This window comes from Hordeum vulgare, chromosome 7H, assembly GCF_904849725.1.
Source record: "Hordeum vulgare subsp. vulgare chromosome 7H, MorexV3_pseudomolecules_assembly, whole genome shotgun sequence".
NCBI classification, from domain to species: Eukaryota; Viridiplantae; Streptophyta; class Magnoliopsida; order Poales; family Poaceae; genus Hordeum; species Hordeum vulgare.
This window is the reverse complement of record NC_058524.1, coordinates 146780614-146787078: the sequence shown is the minus strand read 5'-3', so window position 1 is coordinate 146787078 and position 6465 is coordinate 146780614.

The following is a 6465-nucleotide window of genomic DNA, read 5'->3' as shown; positions in this document are numbered from 1 at the left end:
CCCGTCTGGCTGTGGGACCCGCCGGCTAGCCAGTAAGGCTCTCGTGTAAGGTTGACGCAGGACACGTGTGGTACGTCCGGCGTCGTCCAGCGAGATTCGTCATGGGCAGACAGTATGACCGTCTCCACTGTTCCCACGCCGAGTGTAGTAATGGAGTGGGAGTTTGACGGGCTGACACTGTGCAGGGTGATGGATCGGAGCCGGAGGAGATCAGCGACATGGCCGCCAACGCTGTACCTGTCGTGCACCCCGATCCAGTACCTTGGCTGACGCATAGCCACCTTTAATCGTAATGTCTCGTCATGACCTACGGTCTTATGTGACTTGAACTCCCTAGCCGGCTAGTCGCATGACTAGCCGGTCTGGGCACGTCCGCCTCGCCTCTAGCCGGCCGGCTTGGCCTATACGGCCAGAGGGAGGTAGCAGTATTGTCTCTAGCCGGTAGGTGCTTCCTGCCCGGCCAGAGAGTTGGCCGTCTCGACTCCGAGCCGGCACGTGATTCCTAGCCGGCCAGGGGGACTTGGGCTTCGTAGAATGGTTCTTGTTGTTCCTTCTTGGTAGAAGGCAAAGGAGTAGGCTCGATGAGCGTACCCCGGGGTTATCCCCCCGACAGTAGTCCCCGAAGCTGGGGAGGCCCGTCGTCTTGGAGCGGGCGGCCTCGCTGGCTTGAGTTGTTTGCTGTTGAATTCCTGGTGCCGCTTATGGCAGGAGACGCCGGCTGGCTTCCAACCGATGCCTTGGCTTTGTCGTAGGTTGCGCAAATTGCGCCACGTGCCAGGCCCGACCTGACGTGATGATGGATTGCTCAGATGACGGGACTGGGCCCGAGCCATGGGTCCCGCCACGACGCCCCCTCGGCCCCCGCGCGGAGGATCCTCTGCGGATTTACTCCGCGACGGTTGGGTTTCGGGAGTAGTAATGCCTCCGTAATAATCGGAGATGGTGGGACCGGTGCGCACCGGATCCCCTGCCCACAATCCATCGTGTGGTTTAAATGGGGTGCGGGGGTACCGAGGAGGCCATTCGCCCCCTTCTCGCCCCGCACTTGCGCTCCCTCCTTCCCTGAGCCCAGAGAAAGAGAGAGATTCGTCTTCGTCTTTGCCTTCGCCACTGCGCAGACTGTCGCCGCCAACCCTTCGAGCTCTCGCTGATCGCCGTCATGTCGAGCAGCTCTTCCAAGAAGGGCCAGCACAACGGTGTCTTGCTCGATAGCAACATCTGCACCGACCACATCGACGCGTTCTGCCACCGTCGCATGCTACCTCCGGCCTCCCTCATGGCCGTGCGGATTCCTGGAGCCGAGACCGCCCGGACGCCGCATGAGGGAGAAGTAGTCGTGTTCGACGAACACTTCTACAGAGGCTTCGGGCTCCCGGCAAGCAACTTCTTCGCCAACTTTCTCACATTCTTCAGCTTGCAGCCGCACCATCTGGCACCAAACGCCATTCTTCAGCTCGCCTCGTTCGTCATCCTGTGCGATGGCTTTCTGGGGATCGATCTCCGCCTTGACCTCTGGCAGAGCCTATTCTTCTTCAAGCAACATTCCATCAAGATGGACAAGGCCGAGGTGGAGAAGCTCGATGGCCCTCTCCCGATGACCCCGTGCGGCGCGGCACTGGTGCATCATCGGACGAAGTGCGGCTTCCCCCAGATGCCGCTCCAGGACTCTATCAAGCAGTGGTAGAGGGGCTTATTCTATGTGAAGAATGCCAGCCCCTCCCACGACGCCATCAACATGGCCCCTTTGCCATCGAGCCTCCGACGACGAAGAAGAACTGGCAAGCCAAGTATCTAAAGCTGATTGCCGAGGTATCGCAGATAGGCGTCTACCTCGAAAGCGTGAAGACTCGCGCCCTCCTGGGCCACGACATCTCACCACCATGATGACCCGCCGGATCCTGCCTCTGCAAAGACAGCCTCATCCAATCTGCCAGATGAGCGGCCGGCGCGATCCGTGCCGGCTCTCCACCAAAAACTTCCATGCCGGCGCGGTGGCGAAGAACATGAACCAGATCTCCTCCACCAACATGAATGAAAGTGGAGATTGGGAATTGGGGCTGGTCCCTTACGACAGAGCCCATCCTCCCCAATGGTGAGTATCTTCATGGATCTTGTATTTCTTTGTCTTAAATGTTGTTTCCTCTCTTAAGACGGCTACAAACTTCATTATCATAGCTGTTTGAGAACCTGCAAGGGCTCAACCCGCCGGCTCCCAACGTGGAGATGTCAGACCCCTCGGAAATTGAGGACAAGGGGATGATTGAGCCGCGAGACGCCGTCTCGAAGGAGGCACTGGACTCAGAGAGCTCTGAGCTGTCTGGTAAGCACATGAGGCCTTCCCTTGTTGACTGGACGGACGATGATGAGACGCCGCCTTCTTCATATGATGTAGCCTTCAGGGAAGATGCCGAGGAGGTGGAGGAAGTCACCAGCCCTCCCCTGACACGAGGCCACCGCCACGTTGCCGAGACGGCCGTGCCTGACAAGGTGGCCAGGAACAAGGGCAAGGGTGCCACAACCTCCGAGCCGGCCCCCAAACGTGTTGCGCCAGGACCTCCAGTCAGAGGACGAGCAAGCGGCGCCAAGAAGCGTCGAGCCGGCGCCAACAGGAAGCAGGTGCCCGTCGTGATGGGGTAAGAGTCCTTCGTTGTCTCTTTTTCTTTTGTCGTGCGAGGATAGGCTCCTCAAATAGTGCTTGGCAGGGAGGCAGAATACGTGGAGGAAGAAACCGCCTACGCCACCGAGCGAGCCGGCTGGGCAGCTGCTGACGCTGCCCAGAAGGCTCTGGAAGGCAAATCCGCCCTTTGCTGGGAAGTGGCGGCGAAGAAGATGGCAGCGGGCAATCTTAGCCCAGCAGGGCTGAGAAGCCCAAGGAGAAGCGTTTGAAGGCTAGACATGACCCCTCCAAGCGAACTCGCGTGGAGGAGCCAGCTAGCGAGGCAGCTCCGAGGCGCCCCTAGGGAACCGAGGCGGCCAAGCCTCCCTAGCCGGTCGTCTCCATAACTGCAGACCTTGAGGTGATCCCCGACACGCGGGAGGCCGACGTAGGCGACGCGCCGGAGATGAACCTGGAGGCGCCGGAGGTGACCATGGATGCGTCGGAGGCGACCGATCCACCTCCAGCTGCAGAGACGGAACCGGCCGGAATGTCCACGGAGCCGGCCACCAACCAGCCACCTGGAGTCGTGACCAACCGCGTCCCAGCTGCTCCAGGAGACGGCTCCAATGCGGGGAGCCGGCTCATGAAGACTTGGCATGTGGCCAACGCTGAGCGCCTAACGCTGACCCGAGGCGCCGAGCTCAGCGGTGTCCCGGAACTGGTGGCGATGTTTACCAGTAGCCGGGACAAGGTGAAGCAAGCGACCCGGGTGGCCCACAACGATCTGGAGCGTCTGGAGGAAGGCGCCACGGCGAGTCCTTCATCTTTTGTGTCTTCATTGCCTTGGTTTTGGTTTTTCTACTCTTGAATCAATGGGGGCGCGCCAGCACACCCACTGGGTGTAGCCCCCGAGAATCAGGCCGATTAAGCGTTGGCCGGGCCGAATCTCCTTGTGCTATGCTTTGCCTTTGCTTTTTTAGTGGGGACACGCTAGCGCACCCATTGGGTGTAGACCCCGAGAATCGGGCCGGCTATGAATTAGCTGGGCCGAATCTTACTTCTTGCTTCTTTTGCTTTGCTTGTAGGAGCTGCATGACGCCCAAGTGCACGCGTACAACGTGCTGCGGGCCCAGACCCAGGCGGCTGATGGCCAAGTTGTTGATCTTCAGGGCGTGCTGGGTGCTGCCATCTCGGAGCGAGACGCCTTGCGAGAGGCAGACCAGCGGCTCCAACAGCAGCTGAGTCTTCTCCACACGGAGAAGAAGGATCGTGAGGCGGCCCTTCAGGCCGAACTGGGGCAACTGCGCACCACCCTTGAGGAGAAGGACACCTCCTATGCTGTCGACACGGAGCGTCTCAAGATGGCTCATCTCGAGGAGATGAAGCTCAAGGACACCACCCTGATGGAGAAGGAGGAATCCCTGATCCAGAAGCAGACGTAGCTGGCCAAGGCGATGGAGACGACCGCGGCCCTCCAGGAAGAGCTCTCCCGCGCAGCCCAAGCGAGCACGGTGCGGAAGCGCGAGGCCCTGGAGGAGGCTCGCGAGACCGACATACATTTCAACCGTAAGCCTTTCTCTCATTTTGTCTTGAATTTTTCTTCTTTGTTGACCGCCCCTCTTATTCTTCTTCGCACCCCTTCCCCTACCCCAGGAATCTTCCCTGAGTCACGGGAAGCGGCTGAAACGGCTGTGGAGACCAGCCGCGAGGAGCGTCGCGCTGCTGGTGAGGAGGTGGATGTCGGCGCCGGCTGGACTGTGGAGGAGATTGCCGTGGGCATTAGAGCCCGCCTGCTTGTCCTGGCCGAATCCATGGAGCGGCTCCAGAGTGCCGGCACGTCAATGATAAAGGCTCTGTGGCCCGAAGCCATGGAGACGGCATCGATGAGCCGGCTGACCCGCTGGCTTGCTGCTGGTGGCGATCGTCTTGACGCCTGGCGCGCCTCAGCCGTGCGTGCTGGTGCCTACATGGCGCTGCGCTTGGCCAAGTCCTGGTATCAGAACCTGGACTTGGGCAAGCTTGTCGCACAGCGCGACGGCTCGGAGGGGCAGCTGCAGGCCGTGGAGGACCAACTGCGGATGAGGGCAAGGGACATTGCCTCTTACGCCGCCTGGGACGAGCTCAACTTGGAGCACAACGAAGATGGAAACATGATCCCTGAGGATTTGTTCCATCTTCAGCCGTACGATGCCGATGGCAGCTCCGACGAGGTGGCCCTTGAGGAGGAGGCTGCCGACTCTAGCAGCGAGGCTTATGCCGACTCCGCCAGGGACGGAGCCGAAAGCTCTCGTGGTGGAGACGGCGCAACCGCCTCGGGAGTAGACGGCGATGGTGAAGCCACCGGTTCAGGAGCTGTAGCCGGGGCAACAAACGAGGCCGCCGCCCCTTAGCTAGTCCTTTTGTTTTTTCATTGACTCTGCAATGTATCGTCAGTCCAACAGTTCCACCCACTGGGGGGTGTTTATTGTAATGAACTTCGGCCGTGGGCCAAATGCTTTTGAATGAACACCATGCTTGTTGCCTTGTATTTTCATCTTTTGATTCCTGTTTAACTTCTTTTTCTCCAAATCCTTTATTCCCTCTATCATCCACCTTGCCAGCCCGACAGCCGGGAGCCGGATTGTGACTGGGTCGAGGCTTCTGCCTTTGAGAATATTGGACTTGGATTTTTTGAAGCCATCAAGACTTAAAGACTCAAACACAAGCCAGCAGAGGCCGGCTAGAATAATAAGATCGAAAGATGATAAAACCAACCCGAGCCGGCAACCCTTTTTGTAGTTGAACTTTTCATGCAGCCAGCCTTACCTGGCGCCGCCTCGTTAGCCGAACAGCCGGGAGCCGGTCTGTAGCTGTTACGAGACGGCCAGGGTTCGACCCGACATACACTATATGCTCTTCTACAACTAAGGAAATCATTCGGGACGGCTAGCGAGCCCCCGTGCCCATTAGAGCCGGACCAAGGGACTCACAAAAAGAGTGAAGACTCTGGTTATGAAGCCAAAAGAGGCGTGTCCCAAGCCTCGACTTGAAAGACCCATTGCATTCATTGGAAATACCGAAGAGGGAGAAAGATACATATGTACATGCTCTTTCCAATTTTCTTACTTGCATTTAGCAATAGAACCGGCGAAGCAACCCCGTGTTCCATGGACGCTCTGTCTCCTGGCCGGACTCGTCTCTCTTGCGCTTCCTTGGCTTCTGGGCGTCAATCAGGTAGTATGCATTGTTATGCAATTCCCGGCTGATGATGAAGGGCCCCTCCCATGGGGACGAGAGCTTGTGCTGGCCGGCTGTTCGCTAGATTCTTCTGAGCACCAAGTCCCCCTCCCTAAAGGAGAGAGGCTTGATCTTCTTACTGTGGTAGTATCTCAGCTTCTGCTGATAAATATCCGTTCGGCTCAAGGCTAGGTCCCGTGCCTCCTCGAGCAGATCAACGCCGTCTTCTCTTGCCTCCTATACTTCTGTCTGTGTGTATAAGGTGACCCGAGGCGAGTCGAACTCAACATCCGTGGGGATGATTGCCTCGGACCCGTATACCAGAAAGAATGGCATGAAGCCGGTTGACTAGTTCGGCGTGGTGCGGAGGCTCCACAACACTGCCGGCAACTCTTCGATCCAGCAGCCGGCTAACCTGACGAGTGGCGCCACCAACCTTGGCTTGATGCCGGCCAGGATCAGGCCGTTAGCCCTCTCCACCTGGCCGTTGGATTGCGGGTGCGCCACCGACGCCAAGTCGAGCCGGATGCCTTCCTTGAAGCAGTAGAGTGCCAAAGCACCCTTGGCGAAGTTGGTGCCGTTGTCGGTGATGATGCTGTGGGGGACACCATAGAGGACAACAATGTCCTTGATGAACGTGACGGCCGTGG